This window comes from Lithobates pipiens, unplaced genomic scaffold, assembly GCF_037356315.1.
Source record: "Lithobates pipiens isolate NorthernLeopardFrog02 unplaced genomic scaffold, aLitPip1_a1.2 Scaffold_27, whole genome shotgun sequence".
Classification (NCBI taxonomy): domain Eukaryota; kingdom Metazoa; phylum Chordata; class Amphibia; order Anura; family Ranidae; genus Lithobates; species Lithobates pipiens.
In genome coordinates this window covers 157,388,526-157,410,256 of record NW_027507788.1, presented here as the reverse complement: position 1 = coordinate 157,410,256, position 21,731 = coordinate 157,388,526, and the positions used below count along the sequence as shown (strand labels likewise).

Sequence of the window (21,731 nt, the reverse complement as noted above, 5' to 3'; positions counted from 1 at the left end):
ACAAATTACCCTTAAAACTGGTAAAGTGCAGCAATCAGTTAAAGTATAATTTCTTCTGTTCACACGCGGGAGAGGATTGTTTCAAATTCAAAATAATTTAGTTTACATTGTGAGCTAAAACAAATTTATTCTGTTTAATGTTCGGTCACATTACTGTCAGCTGGGTTTGCAAAGTCATCTCTGAAAGATTCACAATGTGGTACTTTTTTAGCATTCAGTCCTATGGACAGGGATGCATATATAAATGATGTGGTGATGAGCAATAAGTACACACTTCAGATAACATCAGACAGCCAATGACCCCTCTATAGGTGATACAATAATACAAGATGGACCCTATCCAGCATAAGATCTACCACATAGACAAATTCCACTCCAGGACCTTTCTCCACACTTACTGTGCCAATAAACCTGCAATGGAGCTTGGAGAGGAATGCCTTAAACTGCCCATGGAGGAGATTCACTATTTTTTCAAGTTTGGTATGTATGTTTAGACGGGACTTATCTAACTGCCTTAAGGCAGCCATATTTTGACAAAAATGTAGCTGTTTAACAGGGGCCGGACAAATTTGGATCCATGCATGGGCAGGCTGGTTGTACAGAAGTGGGTCTAAACAAAGCCCCAACCAAACCCACCCCCCCCCCTCCACACACACACACTCGCCCCCAATAGGGCCTACAAACGGATCAATAGATACAGACAGATTGATACAGATAGATAAATAGACAGAAAAATACAGAGACATACAGATACAAACAGACAGACACAGATAGATAGATAGATAGATAGATAGATAGATAGATAGATAGATAGATAGATAGATAGATAGATAGATAGATAGATAGATAGATAGATAGATCTGGTTAAGGTGGGGATATACTGTCTGTAAACCCATAGTTGCCAACTGTCCCAAATTTCCCGGGACATTCCCGGGATTAGGACATTTGTCCCGAATAAATTTTGTCCTGGGAAATTCAAATTTCCAGTTTTTTGCCACCGGCCGCTAGAGGTCCACGGCCACGGAGACAATGTCTCCACCGGCCGCCATTTTTAAGAAGAGCAGAAGCTGGTCTTCAATAGAGATCCTGTGGCGCCGCCGACTCCCGCTGCCAGTATGTGTGTGTGTGAAGAGCAGTGGGCGGCACCACAGTTCAAAGTCAGCGCGGCAACGACGGCCGCCACTTGGAGGACAGGAGATCATATGTCCTGTCGGGAGCCAGTCCGTGCAGTGAGTATGTGGGGGCCAGTCTCGTGTATGTGGAGGCCAGTCTGTGTATGTGGGGGCCAGTCTCGTGTATGTGGGGGCCAGTCTCGTGTATGTGGGGGCTAGTCTCATGTATGTGGGGGCCAGTCTGTGTATGTGGAGGCCAGTCTGTGTATGTGGGGGCCAGTCTCGTGGATGTGGGGGCCAGTCTCGTGTATGTGGGGGCTAGTCTCATGTATGTGGGGGCCAGTCTGTGTATGTGGGGGCCAGTCTGTGGATGTGGGGGCCAGTCTCGTGGATGTGGGGGCCAGTCTGTGGGGGCTGGTCTGTGGGGGCCGGTTCTGTGGGGGCCAGTCTGGAGATGTGGGGGCCAGTCTGTGGATGTGGGGGGGGGCAGTCTGGATGTCAGAGGGACACCAGATGTAAGGAGGGGCTTCACTGATGTACACAGATGTGAAGAAGGTACCTCTTATGGGGCACCTGATGTAAGGACAGACTCCGCTTGGGACACCTGATGGAATCTGGTGGCAGGCAATGTGGCTAGTGATGCGCTCATGGCTCCCACTGATTCTGCATTATGGTGAGTTGAATGATTTCATTTCATATTACAATGTAATAATAGAAATAATGCGCTTCAATCATCCTGACACCATAACAATATATTTTATTTAGGTATTTGGAGTATCTTTATCTGCTGATTGTAAAACTCTGGAAAACACACATTGCTATTGTGGTGCAGGATCGGGGGGCTGCTGTCCCTCCTTTCCCTCTCCCCCCCTCATTTCCCTCTCCCCCGCCTTTCTCTCTCCCTCGCCTTCATCTCAGACTCTAACCACACCCATTTGAGCCACGCCCCCATGAAAGCCATGTCCACTATTTTATGTAAACTACGCCCATATTTTGCCATGGCGCGCTTCGCCTTTTCACCTTTTTATATGCCACACCTATAACCACATGCCCCGCCCCTTAATTATAATACAACTCAGCCTACTGCCAAAAAAGTGTCCCGATTTATTTTTTTACAATGTTGGCAACTATGTAAACCATGGCTGTAGCAGGACACTGCTGGGATCCCTCGTGTGGTATACAGTCAGGAGATGATGTTTAATGAACAAATTGTCGGGTGAATGTTGATTCCTGGGGCATAGAAGAAGCAGGTCAACCCCCCCACCCTCCCTCCACCTGCAGCAGGGCCGTTTTTAAGGCAGGGAAAAAGGGGCAGCTGCCTTGGGCCCTGTCATTGATGTGGGACCCAAAGCAGCTGCCTCACATTTGCCTACTATACCAGTTTAAATTTCCTTGTCTCTTGCTTTGTCCTGATATCTCAGTGTGAAGTGCTGCTACTAATGCTGCCCAGCTCTGCCCTATTGTTGTGTACAGATGACTCACCCACAGACCCATGTAAATAACCAGTATTCATATGTAAATAGCAGCAGCATTCATATGTAAATAGCTGCATAGATATGTAAATAAAGGCGGCATCCATATGTATAGCATGACCCCTGGAGTGAGGAGATGATGTGCTGTAACCTCTAGCAATGAATCAGTGAGCAGTATTGCTGTACAGTAATCTCAACAAGCAGCAATCATGTGATGTAACCTCTAGCAACTAATCAGTGAGCTGTAATGTGTGCTGTAACCTCTAGCAACCAGTCAGTGAGCGGTAATGATACACTGTGACCTCTGGCAACCAATCGCAATAGCTGCCTAATCTGATTCAGTAAACTGATTTTGAGTCTAGCTCCTATTTATTTTATGTCTCAGAGCAGGTGGGGAGTAAAACTGCATGGGGGGGGGGGCAAGAAAAGTTTTGCCCAGGGTCCAATCAATATTAAAGATGGCCCTGACCTGCAGTCCGATAACAAATCACAGTACAAGGAGCTGCTGTATAGTGGAAACTGGACAGACACTGACAGGGTAACACATTACTGCTCAGATCACAGTACCTTGCTCAATGCTTCCTTCATTCAGTCACGATCAGGGAGCCAATTTCGACACTGGCACAGAAACCAGAAGTGAAGTCGCTGCCCGGGGAAAGCACCGCCAATAAGAGTGTAGAGGCGCTGTGCAGTGCGCCTCAAAACCTCACAAAATCGCACAAATGAAGCGTCTTGCCTGCAATCATGGGATTGCATTGGCATGACGCTTCCATAGTGCACTGTGTCCGGCACCCAAACACAGTACACAGTGCACTTAAAGGACTTTTTTTGTGACTAGTTGTGGGGGGGGGGGGCCCAAGCGCCCCCTATAGATGGGTCGTGGCTGGGACTCAAACTTACATTTTACTTTATATAATTACATTACTTGTAATGAGGGATGAGCAAATCTGACAAGGTTTAGTTTGTATCCTAAATCTTGTTCACAGTTCTATGTTTGCAAACTTTGTGTTAAACCCCATTAAAGTACAGCATATAGATGGAAATTCATATATTCAATTCTGGACGTTTGTAGGGCTAGTAAAAGCAAGCTATTGTCAAACAAAAGACATGGAAATCTGGACATGGGTCATGCTCCAACGCACATTGAAAACTTGGCTGATGTGATCTGTAAATGGAAAGGTGACTAGGTTATCCCTTTCTTCAGAACATTATCTCATATGGCCTAGCTTATTATTAGTTGTTCCCTATTTCTAATAGTGAACCTGCAAAGTTTTCAGACAAAAGTTAGCATTTTACGAAATTTACAAACCCCAAAGATTTGCTATGAACACATGGTAGCGCCAACCTCAAATCTTGACATGGAACAAAGGCTATGCACTGCATTATAGATTGTGCTTTTTTTCTGGCCTTTGGATCCTGCAAAATTTTGAGACAAAAGTTTGCAAATGGTAAATTAAGCAAACCTCACAGATTTGTCATGATTCATGGTAGCGATAAACCTAAACCATAATTTTATTTAATAGCATATCTATTTATATATTGTTTTTTCTTTCAATCTCTTTGCGCCAACCCTTTTAACCTTTAGCCATCATGTTGCAAATGAAACTATTGTCGGGCTTAATTTATATATTGTTTTACATGAAACGATGTACCAACCTGAAGAATATTATTATTGTCTAATATTCTATATCTCAGAGGCGTTTCCGAATCAATAGCATTGATAGTCAAACTGACTTAAAAGAAAGTGTGTGTTTATTTGTCACACAGTTGGCATCATAAATACAATGTAAAAAGTATAATAGTTCAGTTCAGTGTAGGTAAAATATATGAAAATAGAATAATTAAAAACTGTAATGAGCTTATGAAAGCATGTCTGTTTCAATGGTGCTGCCTTCTGTCCATAGTGACCTCGTGTGTGTCCTCCAAGAAGAAGCAGGAAATGACGTTCTTAGACTTCTGGCAGAATTCAGCTGTCCCAAGTCATCAGTCTCTTTATGAATATGTCAGTATCATGTGTGGGTGTCTGAGTGTGAGTGCCCGTGTGAGTGTCCACCTTCAATCTCGAAACATCTCAGCTTTTATGCTACATGTGAACGTCATAACCTCACAAATTTAGTACCTTGTATGGCACACATTCATGTCTGCTAACTTCCACAATGTGCGGTCCAAAAGTAGATACTCAGAGTCATATGGAGCTTGATTGACAAGCTCACATGTAACACTCCATACGTGACATAATGTGCTGTTCATATAATGTCATAACCATACATTTACATAATATGAACACATATTAGCAACTTTACATTAAACAACTATATACTAATATGTATTAACATAACTGAGACTACTCTAAACTTATTTTAACAAGATATAATCCACAATGTATCATTGCTTTAGCTACGTAGACACATTTTTGTCTATTTTTGTCTTCTCATGACATTCTGTACCAAGATACCATATATGTCATACTCAAATTGGTTACATCAGAAACTTACTACTAACTCTGCTTTCGATGAGGATATGTTTCACTGAACACTTGATCAAGGTCATTCACACATACTATTTATTATGATTAATCATAAAACCAAATATGTTTTGCAAGCTTGCCATAAATATATTATAACACCTATAAGTGCCGAATTATGAATTTGGAATAATATTCTAACACAACCTATTTGATGTTAATATTGTAAATGCATATTGTTAATCTTGTCTATCAAAGTTTTCATTTCAAATGAAGCATTCATTTGAAAAATGGCAACAAAAAATGGGATAATGATTAGGAAATTGAAATACATCCATTCACACATATAATTCAGGAAAAAAAAAACCACTTATATGCCTTTTAATTTTGTTTTCCTCTCAGCTAACATTAAAGGAGGCATGCTCATCGACATTAGCTTTGGTCCCATAATTTTCCATCTGTATTCAGCCTGCGAGTATTTCAAAGAAATCATCCTCCTGAGATTCAATGATCATTCTATCATAGAGCTGAAAAAATGGCTGCATGATCATACATGATTGGACCCATGCCTTATCATTTGTCACTGAGAAGGAAGGAATAAGGTTGAGTATCAGCCAAATTAATAATCTAATAATTAATAATTAATTAATAATTAAACATCAAATTGTTGTGATTGTTTTTCATTTAAAGGAATTTGTTTATTATTTATATTATTTATATTATAGTTATTTTAGAATAAATTCCAAATTTTCATAGTGATTATGATTTGAACTGGTAGAAAACAAATCAACAGATCCAAATTCTGTGTGAAGAATAGCTGGTTGTTAACTGGTTCCCGACCGGCTCATGTCTTTTTACAGGGGCAGAATGGCTCCCCTTCCGAAAACCCCATATGGGTTTCCTTTAAGAGCCAATAGAGGGCGCGCATGCTGTCACTGCACGGTGGGGGACCTGATGAACGTGGCCGGTGGTCGATATCACCGCTGGCCATGCACGATCGCGTGCACGAGTGCCAGCAAGGGGATTTGTGTGTGTAAACACACAAATCCCTGTGCAGTCAAAGGAGAGGAGACATGTCGTTTCTCCCTAGTAATGGGGGGGATCTGCACTCACCCACCCCAAAGAACCTTGCCCCCATGTTAATGAGGACAAGGGCCTCTTCCCAACAACCCTAGCCAGTGGTTGTCAGGGTCTGTGGGAGGGGGGCTTATCAGAATCTGGAAGCCCCCCTTTAAGAAGAGGGCCCCCAGATCCCGCTCTCCCCCCCATTTAAATGGATATTGGATACATCGTACCCCTACCCATTCACCAGAAAAGCAGTGAAATGCAATAAAAACACAAGAGCCGGTTTTTGACAATTCCTTTATTAATAGCTCTAGCCGTGTCTTCCTGTCGTCTCCTTCTTCCCACTGTCTTCTCCTCGAGCTGTCTCTTCCTGCTGTTTTCTCCTTCCTGCCGTCTATTCCTTGAGTTGTTTCTTCCCACCGCTGCCGTCTCTTCCCACTGCTGTCTTCCTCCTTGCAGCCGGTTATCCACAAAAAAAAAAATTATAAAGCAGCTCTTGTTCTGTTGATGTCTTCATCTATTTTGTTGTCGCCCACTCTCTGCCGACTCATATAGCCATGGAGTGTGGCCGTCCGATGAAATCACCCAGAGAGCCCGCCTTTGTCGGATGGCCATGCCCCATAACTATACAATCGTCGGCAGAAAGCGAGTGAAAACAAAACAGATGAAGACATCAACAGAACAAGAGCGGCTTTTTAAATTTTTTTAGCAGGTAGGGAGGAAGAAGACAGCAGCAATGTACTCTATACCCATTCAAATGGGGGGGGGGGTTGGGATCTGGGGGCTCCATTCTTAAAGGGGGTTCCAGATTCCGATAAGCCCCCGCCTGCAGATCCCGACAACCACTGGCTATGGTTATCAGGAAGAGGCCCTTGTCCTCATCAACATGGGGAGCCCCCCCTTCCCGAAAGCACCCAACCCCCCATGTTGAGGTCATGTGGCCTGGTATGGTTCAGGAGGGGTGGCGCTCGCTCATCCCCTCCCTTTCCTGACCTACCAGGCTGCATGCTCGGATAAGGGTCTGGTATGGATTTTGAGGGGGACCTCACTTCATTTTTTAAAAATATTTGGGCGTGGGGGTCCCCTCCGAATCCATACAGATATCTGGAGGGGGGGACCCCATGCCGTTTTCTTTCGCAAATGTTTTTGCAAAATGCATGAAAACTGCATGCAAAAAAATGCATAAAAAACACTGGTTTAAAAATGCACTGAAAAACATGCCCGAAAAACACATCTAGCGCAGTTGCATAGATGTGAACCTAGACTTAAACCTCTCTACTCTAGTCAGAACATTTTCCTCATAGCCTTTCATTTCACTTTCCCCATGGACTCCAATATGCTTCCTAAAGATGGCAAAAGAAATCTCTTTTTTTGTGGAGATTATTGAAGAAGCAAAACACCAAAACCACACATTCTGACAAAACTGTCATAGTGTCTAAACTCACTTTTTTTTTCTAAATTTTAGTGAACCGTCTGAAGAGAAGGATCAAACACGTGGTAAAATGTTACGATGATAGGGAAAACATAACTGATCCATTGGTGTTACCACCAGCAGATTGTGTACTGGTTACAAATGTCCTGGATGTCATCAGCAAAGATAACGATGATTTTATTAGGAATCTACAAAAGTTCACCAAACTGCTAAAGGCTGGAGGACAGTTGCTGCTATATGGAACCCTGAATGTGACATATTACAGAGTTGGCAAAGATAAATTCCACCTCTTTAATTACAATGAGACCTTCATCAGAAAAGCCATTGAACAAGAGGGCTTCGTCATCAACCATTGTCAAGTTCGCTCAAGGAAAACAGAGAGCGACCTCTCCGATTTTAAGGCTTTGTCTCAGCCTGCAAAAATTAAATAATTAGGAAAAACAAAAGGAATATTTTAATGGTGTTCTATAAATCATAGGAGTGAATTCTTGGGCAGTGGGATATTAAAGCAAACTTATTGTGTCATGGAGTTTGATAATGAAAGTTCAGATGCCATATCAGCAGTGCTTTCAGCATCATATCTATATATTAGTATTGTATTCATCTTTAGGGTTATAGCAAGCTTAAAACAGTTTTTTTTTTTTTTTTACTTCTAATCAAAAACATTTCAGCTGTATGACAATAAAATGTGTGCAAAATCTAGACAGTTTGTTTTCTTTAGAAAGTAGCCACAGCCTGAGTAGAAAAGCCTGCCCCCTGCTGGCATGCTTTAGAGAAGAAGAGCTCTCAGAGGAAAAAAAATATCTATGTGCAGAGCTCAGCTACCCCCCTGCTAATTCAGAGATAAAGTTCTCGGGGGGGGGGGGGGGGTATTGGACCTCTGAAGAGACATAACTGCTTCCACACTGGGGGCAGCATGTTTAGGTTAAAAGAGAAGTGCAGGATATTCAAAAGCAAACATTCATACTCACCTATGTGGCTGCAGCATCAGTCTGATTTTGCAACTATCCCCTACCCCCCTAAGACCAAAAACTGAGCAATCACCTGAGCTCTGATCATTCAGTTTCTCTGTCTTCATTGAGCAAAGATCAATGACTATCAGTCACCTGCTCTTTTCTCTGCCCCATCCAGCGCTCCCTGGAGTGCCAGACTGTAGAGGAGCTAGAGCATCTGGCTCTGGCTCTCAGTGGAGTACTAGGAGGCTGAGCCAGCTGCAGCTCAGACACTTGGGAGAATCCCAAATTTATATTTGGGATAAATCCAGAGACTGGAGCCGCTCGGTTATTCCTGTGAAGAAATAAGTGGACTACTGTGACCCGGAAGAGAAGTATGGCCAAAAAAGCTTTGGCCATACCTCTCTTTTTACCACTTACCCACGGGCACTTAAACCCCCTTCCTAACCAGACCAATTTTCAGCTTTCTGTGCTCTCACATTTTGAAATGACAATCATGCTGCGTACACACGATTGGATTATCCAGCGGACCAGAGTCCGTCGGACAATCCGCCTGTGTGTGCTCCGGCAGACTTTTTGTTCCCAAAAGTCCGGCGGACTTAGAAAGAAGTCTTGACTCAAAATTGTCCGCTGGACTCAGTAATCCAGTGGACAATCCGCCCGCCTGTGTGCTAATCCACCGGACTTTTGAAATGAACAGACTTTCCCACACATGTAAAGTCCGTTCATTTTTAACGTGGCTCCAGGAAGATGGGACTAGCGAAGGAAGTCAATGTCGCCGCCTCCATCGACGAGATTGACACCTCGCTAGCCCCATTGCCTGGTATGGATTTAAAGGGTAACCCATAAACCGAAAAAACGGTGTGGGGGTCTCCCCAAAGTCCATAGCAGACCCTTATCCGAGCACGCAGCCCGGCCGGTCAGGAAAGGGGGTGGGGACAAGCGAGCGCCCCCTCCCCCTCCTGAGACATTTTTCTTTATACATTTTGGCCAAAATTTATACCGCTACATATCTTTGGTAAAAAAATAACCCAAATCAGTGTATATTATTTGGTCTGTGTGAAAGAGTCCACATCTATGGTACCAAGCTCTGAAAATTGATCACACCTGAAGTACTGATGGCCTATCTAATTTCTTTAGACAATAACAGGGCAGAAAAGTACAAATACCCCCAAATGACCCCTTTTTGGGAAGTAGACATTCAAAGCTATTTAGTAAAAGGAGTGGTGAGTTTTTTTAAGTTGCAATTTTTTCCCACAATTCTTTGCAAAATCAAGATTTTTTTCATTTTTTTCACAAAATTGTCATATTAGTAGGTTTTTTCTCTCACACACACACAGCATATGCATACCACAAATTACACTGCAAAACACATTCTACTACTCCTCCTAAGTATGGCGATAGCACATGTGTGAAACTTTTACACAGCGTGGCCACATACATCAGGGAGCACCATCAGATGTTCTAGGAGCATAAATTACACATATAACCCGGCTGACGCTTCACCAGCCCACAATGCTGACAAATGTGGCAGTCTCTCTCCTTTATTAGTCCTCAACAGTGTTGAATTGCTCACTCTCTGCTCTCTTTACTCTCATGCCTCCAGGCAAGCCTACTACCTTTGTTTCTATGGCATGATACTTCTAGCATCCGTGCCCCAGATTACTGGGCTCTGGGACTAGGGAGTACCTTTCTGGGCCACTGACAGCTTCCTCAACATTGCATTTCAATCTTTCACCTAACTGCCCCTGCTGGCCTGGCTCATGTCTATTTATCGGGTTGTCTCTGCCCCCTGCCAGCCCCCCATTGTGGATTGACCGAGACCCCATAAATATTCAAGCAGTTTCTCCTAACCCCGCCCTGCCAGGATGAGCCACCCAGCCCTGAACTCCAGTGAACCTTGACCCAATTAAGACCCACAGACTGTAACATGAGTCTGGTAAGTTTTTCTACTCTGCCTCTACTGAGAGCACACACATGTAGCACTGACCCCCGAAGGAGAGGCTGGTTTTATTGGGTCTACTGTTACCTGCTACAACTCATATGCGTCTAGGGGTTTCCTGTGGGAGATGCCCAGAATCTATAGAGACTGACGACTAATCTACTTAAATAGATTTTTATTTGCAAAAAACTTAGTTAACAACAGTCTCTCAATATAGGATCAGAGGGTTTGGGAGGAAAGTCCAGGTACTCTTATTGTCAAAGTCAGTAAAAAAGAACTTTCTTGCTTTGAGTAAAATCCAGAGAATAGCCATTCACAGCTGGATCCTCACCCTAGTTGGATAGTCCTTCTCTCACTAGGCCTAGCAGCCAACAGGGTGCTTAAATCATGAACAAGTCTCTGCCACAGACTTTAAAGGTATAACACGTGTAGGAATAAGTCTCTGCCACAGACTTTGTTATAGTACAGGAACAAGGAAACTTGAATACTTGTAGAACACTCATGTTGTACCACAATCTTGCAGCTGGTCCGGCGATACCCACGAGATTGGATTTGCTTAGGTCATTCAGCTTTACCAGGCTCTTGTTGAGAAGCCAACCCTTCCGTGGCCTTTTCCTGAAGAGTCCTCCCCTGGATAACTTTGAAGTTGCTGGGCCTCTCCACAACTTGAGACGGCACCGGACCACCTCCGAATCCTTTCTTTTGTTTCCTTGCCTCGGGCTAGCCAGCCCCGAGCCATAAAGTCAGGTGGATGTGCACCCCAGGCCATAGGTGTCCTGGAGGCTGGTCAGGAGGACCAGGACCATGTAGTCAGAACATACTTCTGGACCGTAACCCCGAAACATGTAACGTCCGCATCTTAAGTACCCAGAAAAGCACAGCAAGAGTGACACTCCCACTGGGCTGGTTCAGAGAGAAAGTAACCTTAAAGCACCCAACTAGACTATGTTTCCATACCTGCCTGAAGCGACAGCGCCCCCTGTGGCTAGGCAGAACATCCTGTAGTCTAGTCAGACTGATGCTGAGATCAAAATTTGGAGTAATTAAACCCAAACCAAACTGCAGTTTAGGTGTAACATTAAATTTCAAAAACACATTCTTTTCTCACACTCTTCAGGAGCCGGCGCTACACACACTAGAGGTTACTACACTTACTATGACATTCAAAGTAGATCTAAACCGAATCACTTAAATCTCAAATACTGTAGGCTTTAACATCTTAAGGTACTATCAATAAAGACAAATAGTAGAAAAGACCATCAAGCTCAGGTCAAGGACCTTCACCCAGGGACTATGGCGAGTAATGGTTTCATCAATGCAGCCCTTCTCAGACTGGGCAATCTTTAAAAAAACTATAAAAACATACACAAGAGTGCTCAAATGCCTAGTGCATTACCTCCAAAATCATTTATTAAGTCATAAGACAGTAATGTACTCATGAAGGCAGACTAAAATCAAGCTTGACAATAGCACCATTCCGATAAGTGAGATGGGCATCCCAGCCGATGACGAAGCTTACGCATTTCAGGCGACAGATCCCCTTCCGCAGAGCTATCTCAACCAGGCAATGTACCCCCATTTATATGTTTGCACATGGAGGACACACCTTCCTCGGCCAAAACATGGGCAGGGGCACCAAACACACACCAGTCCCCTAAAGCAGGGGTCTCCAATCTTTGACCCTCCAGTTGTTCAGGAACTACAATTCCCATGATGCCTGGTCATGTCTGTGAATGTAATGCCCCGTACACACAAGTGGAATTTCTGACAGAAAAAGTCAGCTGTGTATTCCCCATCTGACTTTTTACGTTGAAAATTCTGATGGACCTAGAAAGAGTACATGTTCTATATTTTTCCAACGGAACTAGTTCCTATCGGGAAAACCACTCGTCTGTATGCTGTTCTGACGTACCAAAAACGACGCATGCTCTGAAGCAAGTAGAGAGATGGAAGCTTTTGGCTACTGGCTATTGAACTTCCGTTTTCTAGTCCCGTCGTACGTGTTGTAGATCACCGCGTGACGGTCAGACTTGTGTGTGTGACTGTGTGTATGCAAGACAGCTTGAACGGAATTCCATCGGAACTCCGTCGGAAAAACCTTCAGAGTTTATTAAGACTGCAAAGCAGGTCGTGTGTACAGGGCATAAGAGTTTTACAGTGTCTCATGGGAAGTATATTTCCGCAACAGTTGGAGTGCTGTAGTTTAGTGATCTGGGGGGGCTGGTCAGGAGGACCAGGACCATGTAGTCAGAACATACTTCTGGACCGGGACCCCGAAACACGTGACGTCCGCATCTTTAGTACCCTCTCCCGTGAGGGTTTCGACCTCATCCCTTTCAACCCATATGAATTACACAGGTTCCGAGGCTAATTTAATCCAGATAAGGCACCATGTGAGTTTACCACCTTAATCAGCCACAGAACCTGTGTAATTAATTGTTTTTAAAGGGATGAGGTGGCAACCCTAGTTGGGGGGGTGGAAAAAAAACGTATCTATGGAGTTGTACTACCCCCCAAACTACAAATATAAATGCACGCTAATGCTGTGTACACACAATCGCACATTTTGACAACAAAATCTATGGGATTTTTTCCGACGGATGTTGGCTCAAATTTATCTTGCATACACACGGACACACAATGTTGTTGGATATTCCAAACCTCAACAACGCATTGATGTACGATGAGCTGAGAAAATCAAAGTTCAATAGCTAGTGCGGCTCTTCTGCTTGATTCCGAGCATGCGTGGAACTTTCTGTGTCGGAATTGTGTACACATGATCAGAATATCAACAGATTTTGTTGGAAAATTTGAGATCTTGTTCTCAAATTTTGTTTGTTGGAAAATGTCAGATGGAGCCTACACACACATTTCCCGTCGAAAAATCAGACTGTGTGTTACTGTTCTGGACCCCCTATAAGGCTGATTTCACACTGATGTGCTTTGGTTTACCAGCGGTGCACTCTCTGAAAGTGCATAAAAACACCTGCATTCAGGAGTTTTGGTGTGCTTTCAGAAAGTGCACCAAACCCGCAGGATGTAATAGAAGTTTATGGCTAAGCACAGCAAACCTGCAGGAAAGCTGTAGGTACACTGCACAGCGGTGGAGGCAAACTGCAGCACATCAGTGTGAAAGCAGCTCTATAGTATTATGTCCAGTGTACTGCTTCAAACTGACTGGAAGATCTCTTCTTTCCTGCTGCTGGCACCATTCTGGAGACCACTAGCCTGGATAAGAGGTGGAGTGCAGTTGGTATCACTCTATATGGGACAGGAGCCAGCACTACAGTGGAGTCATGGGCTTATGTGGCTTGTGCTCCCTACTACAGCTTCAACTTTACAAATAGTCCCCCTGCATTTCACTCTGATGCTCTGGAATGGCAGGTCAGCAAGTCCAGACCGCAATCTACAGGTTACTGACCCCCACCGTAGAGTATACACACATACCCAGTTGAGCTTGGAGGTTTTCAGTGGGGTGTCCTGGTGTTCCTGGACCTGGAAAAGGCCTTTGACTCTATTGCGGCCATCAAAGTCAATAGGCAAGTATCTTTTTTTTTTAATTTATTCTTTATTTTCCAAATTTTCAAATATCATAACTCGTTTACAAGGCATACCATCGATACATCATAATTTCTATATTAACACTTAATAACCCCAACCTCACCCTCCCTCCCCCCCCCCCCCCCCACTTGATCCTCCCAATAATATTTCTCATTAACAATCCAGCAACTTCAAATCATTTTCAGATTTTCTAAATTGCAGCCATTGCCGCCACTTATTCTGGTATCTCCCCTCTAACTGCTCTGATTTGTATAATGTCTCTTCGATGTTTCGTATCTTTTCTAATCTTTCTACCCACTCCTTCATGGAGGGGGGATCGTGTGTTTTCCATCTTTGCGGTATCAATGCCTTAGCAGAGTTCAATAAGCAAGGGGTCAGAGAGTCGCCGTACTCTCTCTCCCCTTTTTCCGAGGCATGAAATAGGCACACCCAAGGGTCCCTCCTGATCCTTTCTCCTGCACGTTGAGGGGATCTCTCTACTAATTTTATTTCCTTGTTGTGGGGTTATATACCACCTTGCTAGAAGTTTATATGACATCTCTCTTGTTTGTGAGTCTTTGGCTACCGAATAAGTTCGTGTCATGATCCTGTTTCTCTGATGGTCATTACTTAAGGGGCCTCATTCTCTTTCCCACTTCTCTAAATAACCAGGGTAGTTATAATCCACTGCATCTATTAAAATTTTATATATTTTGGAGATCCTTTTTTCTAGGCATTGACGACTTACTAATAACTTCTCCAGGGGTCTGAGTTGCTCCTTACCCCGCAGAGGCTGTGATAAAGACTGGGTGAAATAGTATAATTGTGAATATCTCCATTTATCTAATGTCTTGTGTCCCCCACATCCCTATAATTTCCTCATATGTGCATAGTCTATTTCCTTCCATAACATCCTGTAATCTAATATCTTTCTTAGCCCACCGCTTAAAATATATGTATTCCTCTTGTCCTGGTGTAAAAAATTTAGTATCCAATAACGGAATTAATGGTGAGTTGTGCTCCCAATTTTGTCTCTTATTTATTGTATCCCAGACCCGTAGTGAGCTTTTTGTCAATGTGCTTGTGTTGGGCCATAATTCTCTACATCTTATTAGAGAATCCATATTAACTCTCCTATTTTCTTTTTATTTAACTTAACTTCTAATTCCACCCAGTCCTTACCCTTTTCATTATGGATCCAATTCGTGATTCGTGATATCACTATCGCCTCGTAATACTTTTTAAAGTCGGGTACTGCCAAACCTCCTATATCCTTACTTCTAGTCAGAATGTTAAAGGCGACCCTCGCCGCTTTTTTTCCCCAGATAAATCTTATGATCATGGTTTTTAATTTATTTAAATATGCTTGTGGTAATAATATTGGGACCATTTGGCATGTATATGTGAATATTGGTAAAATAAACATCTTAACTACATTTATTCTCCCTATCCATGAATGGGCTTTATATTGAATTCTACCTAAATGCTGTTTGACTTTATTCAGGAGGGGGATGTAATTGACCTCAAACAGGTCTCCCATCTTTGCTGTCAATTTTATTCCCAAGTAACCTAATTCTTTCGGGCACCACCTAAAAGGTAATTTAGTTTGAAGAGCGCTCTGTTCTTCTACCGATATATTTAAATTTAAAATTTCAGATTTAGTCATGTTCACTTTAAAATTGGAGAGTTTCCCAAATTCTAACAATTCCTCCATAATCACCGGAATAGAGGTCCTGGGGTTAGAGATATAGAGCAGAAGATCGTCTCCGAAGGCGGCGATCTTGTACTCCTTTCCCTCCACCCGTATTCTCTGAATATCTTGGTTTTTCCTAATACCTGCCAAGAGAGGTTCTAACGACATTATTAATAATAGTGGGGAGAGCGGGCAACCCTGTCTTGTCCCATTGAAGAGTTCAAGGGGGCAGGACAGGGTCCCGTTGATTCTTATTCTGGCTTTAGGGTGGCAATACAGGGCTTCTATCCAACCTCTCATCCTCTCACCTAATCCACAACCTTCCAATGTCTCAAAAAGGAACCCCCAGCTGACCCTATCAAATGCTTTTTCAGCATCTATGGACATGAGTACTGTAGGGGCACCCTGCCTATTAGCTTCCTGAATTAGCATAGTGGTCTTCAATAAGTTATCCTGCCCCCCTCTCCCCTGGATAAATCCCACCTGATTATTCTGTATCCAGTCTGACACATAAGGCCCTAATCGCTCCGCAATAATTTTTGCGAATAATTTAATATCTGAATTTAATAGAGAGATTGGCCTATAGCTTTCAACTGCCATAGGGTCCTTTTCTTCTTTCGGGATCAAGACCACATGCACCAGAAGTGTCTCTTCTCTGAATCTTTCTCCTTTCCCCACTGCATTGAAATAATCGCATAATTTTGGGGCTAGCTGTTTTTGGAATTTCTTGTAATATGAAATCGGGAACCCATCCGGTCCAGGGCATCCTCCCGTAGCTGTATTTTTAATTGCTCTTTCAACTTCCTCATTTGAAATTGGAGCTTCTAATGCTTACATTTCTACTTACGTAGCCCTGTGAAGATCTAACCCCTTCAGGTAATCCTTTATTTCATTTCAGCCTCCTCTCTCCACACTAGGGATGAGCTTCGTGTTCGAGTCGAACATACGTTCGACTCGAACATTGGCTGTTCGTCCGTTCGGCGAAGTCCGAACATTTTGGTCCATTCGCGCCAAATTCGTGTGGTGCTCACGGCCCACAATGCACTGCGATGGCGCAGTGCATTGCTGGCTCATGATTGGCCAAGCATGCACTGTGATCCCGCATGCTTGGCCAATCGCAGCGCCAGCAGCGAGGAGAGCCATGATTGGCCACAGGCAGGATGCCTGTGGCCAATCATAGCTCAGGCTGTGTAGTGCACGCCCCACACTATATAAGGCCGCCAGCGTGGCGGCCTTGTGTAGTGTGTTGGCGTCTGAAGCAGTGGGTGTTCTGTGTACCTTCAACACAGTACACACCGATCGTTTTCAGACGATTTTCGATCTTGCTGTTGTGTAGTGGTTATTGTCTGCGTGCCCTGACCGCAGTATACACCGCTATATTCACCTCACCTATATAGCTAGTGATCTATCTTTTATAATAGAGCTTGCAGTCAGTAGTGTTAGGAGATAGTGCGTGCTGTCTGCGTGCTCTGTACCCAGTGCATACCGCTATATCCACCTACATAGCTGTTCTCTATTTGAGCCCACTTGCCATCTGCAGGAGTTATTGGAAGTTGTGTGTGCTTCCAGCACAGCACAGTATACATCTGTATATACCCCTTTATCTCTGGTGTTCTATAATAAAGGCATCTGCAGGAGTTAGTGGGTGTTCTGTGTACCTTCAACACAGTACACACCGATCGTTTTCGGACGATTTTTGATCTTGCTGTTGTGTAGTGGTTGTTGTCTGCGTGCCCTGACCGCAGTATACACCGCTATATTCACCTCACCTATATAGCTAGTGATCTATCTTTTATAATAGAGCTTGCAGTCAGTAGTGTTAGGAGATAGTGCGTGCTGTCTGCGTGCTCTGTACCCAGGACATACCGCTATATCCACCTACATAGCTGTTCTCTATTTGAGCCCACTTGCCATCTGCAGGAGTTATTGGAAGTTGTGTGTGCTTCCAGCACAGCACAGTATACATCTGTATATACCCCTTTATCTCTGGTGTTCTATAATAAAGGCATCTGCAGGAGTTAGTGGGTGTTCTGTGTACCTTCAACACAGTACACACCGATCGTTTTCGGGCGATTTTTGATCTTGCTGTTGTGTAGTGGTTGTTGTCTGCGTGCCCTGACCGCAGTATACACCACTATATTCACCTCACCTATATAGCTAGTGATCTTTTATAATAGAGCTTGCAGTCAGTAGTGTTAGGAGATAGTGCATGCTGTCTGCGTGCTCTGTACCCAGTACATACCGCTATATCCACCTACATAGCTCTTCTCTATTTGAGACCACTTGCCATCTGCAGGAGTTATTGGAAGTTGTGTGTGCCTCCAGCACAGCACAGTATACATCTGTATATACCCCTTTATCTCTGGTGTTCTATAATAAAGGCATCTGCAGGAGTTAGTGGGTGTTGTGTGCCTCTAGCACAATATACACTACCCAGATGCTTTTTTACCCAACTCCCTTCAGGCCATTACCATGTCTGGAAGGTCAGCAAGGAGAGGCAGACAGGCGCGAGCCGATAAAAGAGGGCAAGCATGGCTCTGTGTCTAGAGACAACAGTGTTGGTCGTGGACGCGGTGCATTGTCATCAGCACGTGGCCATGGGACACGCTTGTCCTTCTTTTCGGCAGCTGGACATGTTGAACCGCAACATGCCAACGACTTGGTAGAGTGGATGACCAAGCCCTCTTCATCCTCCTCATCCTCTCTCACCCAGTCTCAGGGTACTAGCAAAGCAGCTGCCAACGCATCGTCTTCCCTCCTCTCAATGTCATCATCAGTGACTCCTTCCCTAGACCCACCACGTCCTCCTGAGGAGTCTCCTGAACTCTTTGAGCATAGTGTTGGGTACATGCTCCAGGAGGATGCCCAGTGTTTTGTGGGCTCTGATGATGACACTCAGCTAGAGGAAGGCAGTAGCGTGAGCGCAGAGAGAGGGGATGCTCAAGAAGGACAGCAATCTGGCAGTCATGTTCCACAAGCTGCAGCATACTGCCAGGTTTGCTACAGCGATGAAGAGGGAGGGGATGATGAGGGCACTGACTCCACGTGGGTGCCTGGAAGGAGAGAGGAGGAGAAGGAGGAGGAGGAGGAGGCACATGTCCAACGAGGCAGGATGCCCTCCGGGGGCCAGCTTGGGGGCAACACACCGACTGAATCACACCGCAGAGCTCCGCCTGTGCAGAGCGCTGCCTCTGTGCGTTATTCTAAAAGTTCTTTGGTGTGGGCCTTTTTTGAGACGAGTGCATCAGATCGCACCGCTGCTATTTGCAAGATATGTCTCAAGCGTATCTCACGTGGCCAAAACATCAGCCGCTTGGGCACCACATGCTTGACCAGACATATGTTGACCTGCCATGCAGCTCGTTGGCAAGCGTATCTCAAAGACCCACACCAAAGAACAAAGCGGACCTCTCCTTGCTCCTCATCAGCTGGCATCTCCAACCCCACTAGACCTTCAGTCCTCTCTGAAACCTGCTCTGAGAGGAATGAAGGTGTAGAATTAGGTGTGTCACAGCCAAGTGCTTCCGGGAACTCTGCTAGGGGTACACCCACGTCCGATTATAGCAGGCAAATGTCCCTGCCCCCACTGCTGGACCGGCGAAAGAAGTTCACTCCCAGCCATCCACATGCCCAGCGGTTGAATGCTAGCTTGGCTAAATTGCTAGCACTTCAACTGCTGCCTTTTCAGTTGGTAGACTCGGCCCCCTTCCGTGAGTTTGTACAATGTGCGGTTCCTCAGTGGTAGGTCCCCAAACGCCACTTTTTCTCACGGAAGGCGATTCCGGCTCTCTACCGGCATGTGGAAGGCAATGTCCTTGCCTCGCTGGACAGGTCGGTCAGCGGTAAGGTGCATATTACCACTGACTCATGGTCCAGCAGGCATGGACAGGGACGTTACCTGTCTTTCACGGCCCATTGGGTCACTCTTCTGGCAGCTGGGAAGGATGCAGGACAAGGTGCAGTAGTGTTGGAGGTTGTTCCGCCACCACGCCTCCAAAATGCTACTATTGGTTATGACACACCTCTCTCCTCCACCCCCTCCTCTTCTTCTTCCTCCATGGCCTCTTCCAGTGCTCTGTCCTCAGAACCAGCGGTGCTCCGTAGGCGTTCCAGGGGCTACGCAAGTACACAGGCAAAACGATGCCATGCCGTGCTTGCGCTGGTTTGTTTGGGGGACAGGAGCCACACTGGGGCGGATGTTTTGTCAGCTCTGCAGGGGCAGGCCGAGAGGTGGTTGACGCCACGCCAGCTTAAGCCAGGAATGGTGGTTTGCGACAATGGCACCAACCTCCTCTCCGCCCTCCGACAGGGACAACTTACCCATGTGCCCTGTGTAGCTCACGTCCTTAACCTGGTGGTGCAGCCGTTCTTGGGCAGGTACCCCGGCTTACAGGATGTCCTGAAGCAGGCCAGGAAAGTCTGTGTGCATTTCCGCCGATCATTTAATGCCTGTGCTCGGCTGGCTGAGCTCCAAAAGGAGTTGAACCTGCCCAAGAACCGCCTTATATGTGACATGCCCACCAGGTGGAACTCAACGTTGGCCATGCTGCAGCGGCTGCACACGCAGCAGAGGGCCATCAATGAGTACCTGTGCGACTACGGCACCAGGACAGGGTCAGGGGAGCTCGTTTTTTGCACTGTCCTGTCACCGTTTGAGGAGGCCACAAGGATGGTGAGCAGTGACAGTGCATGCATCAGTGACACTGTACCTCTTGTCCACCTCTTGGAGCATACGCTGCGTGGAATAATGGACAGGGCACTTGAGGCAGAACAGAGGCAGGAAGAGGAGGACTTCCTTGCCTCTCAAAGCCCCCTTTATCCAGACAGTGTTCCTGCTGTGCCACCCATCACACAGGAAGAGGATGAGGAGGAGGAAGAGGAGGAGGAGGATGATTGTGTCAGCATGGAGGTGGAGGCTGGCACTCAGCATCAGCAGCAGCAGCAGTCTTGTAGGGATGATTTACAGTCCCAAGAAACACGTGGACTTGTACGTGGCTGGGAGGAGGTAGCTGCGGATCATGTTGTCCTTAGTGACCCAGAGGACTCCGGACCGAATGCCTCAGCTAACCTACGCTGCATGGCCTCCCTGATCCTGCAAAGCCTGCGGAAGGATCCTCGTATTCTTCGGATCAAGGAGAGGGACCATTACTGGCTGGCCACTCTCCTTGATCCACGGTACAAGGGTAAGGTTGCCAACCTTATCTTGCCATCGCAGGGGGAGCAGAGGATGAGACACCTCCGGGAGGCCTTGCAGAAAGGTCTGTGCAATGCGTTCCCAGAGACTGGGAGGTTACAAACTCCTGGTCCTGGACAACGTGTTGCTGAGGCATCGGTCAGAAGGAGCGGTGGAGAAGGTGGCCGGCTGACTGATGCTTTCAGACAATTTTTTAGTCCGCAGCCCCAAGGTATGATCGGTTCCAGCACCCATCGCCAGCGTCTGATTTACATGGTGCAGGAATACCTAGGGGCAAGGTCAGACTTGGACACCTTTCCCACCGAAAATCCTCTGGCTTACTGGGTCTTGAGGATGGATCACTGGCCAGAGCTTGCACAGTATGCAATTGAGCTACTGGCCTGTCCTGCATCCAGCGTTCTTTCGGAACGCACCTTCAGTGCTGCTGGGGGCTTTGTTACCGATCACAGGGTGCGCCTGTCCACCGAATCAGTTGATTGACTGACCTTCATCAAGATGAATCAGTCTTGGATCACCCACAGCTACCAAGCACCTGAAGCTGATGTAACAGAATAATTTTTTTTGAAATATCACATCCCTTCAAGACTGCCTATGCTGATGCTGAGTGACTGTCCTGTTATGTTGATTGTCTATCCTCTTCCTCCTCCGCTGATATGTTGGAAGAACATTTCTGGTTCTGGTTGATGCCATCAGCCCAATTTTTCTGCCCCTGTTTAACAGGGGCGTTTAAGTACAATTTTTTGATGCAATGCTTTGCAGCAGGGCTAATTCCTGCAATCAAACAAGAGTATATGGGAGAGGTTGCAGTGTGGTGGCACCAGCACCAGTGCCTAAGGCCCAATTTTTCTGCCCCTGTTTAACAGG

General features: G+C 45.4%; 1 pseudogene; it reads left to right on the top strand.

Annotated features, from left to right (window-relative positions):
- The first annotated feature begins 329 nt into the window (after nt 1-329).
- On the top strand, nt 330-7,976 carry LOC143932994 (nicotinamide N-methyltransferase-like; annotated as a pseudogene).
- The last annotated feature ends 13,755 nt before the right edge of the window (nt 7,977-21,731 follow it).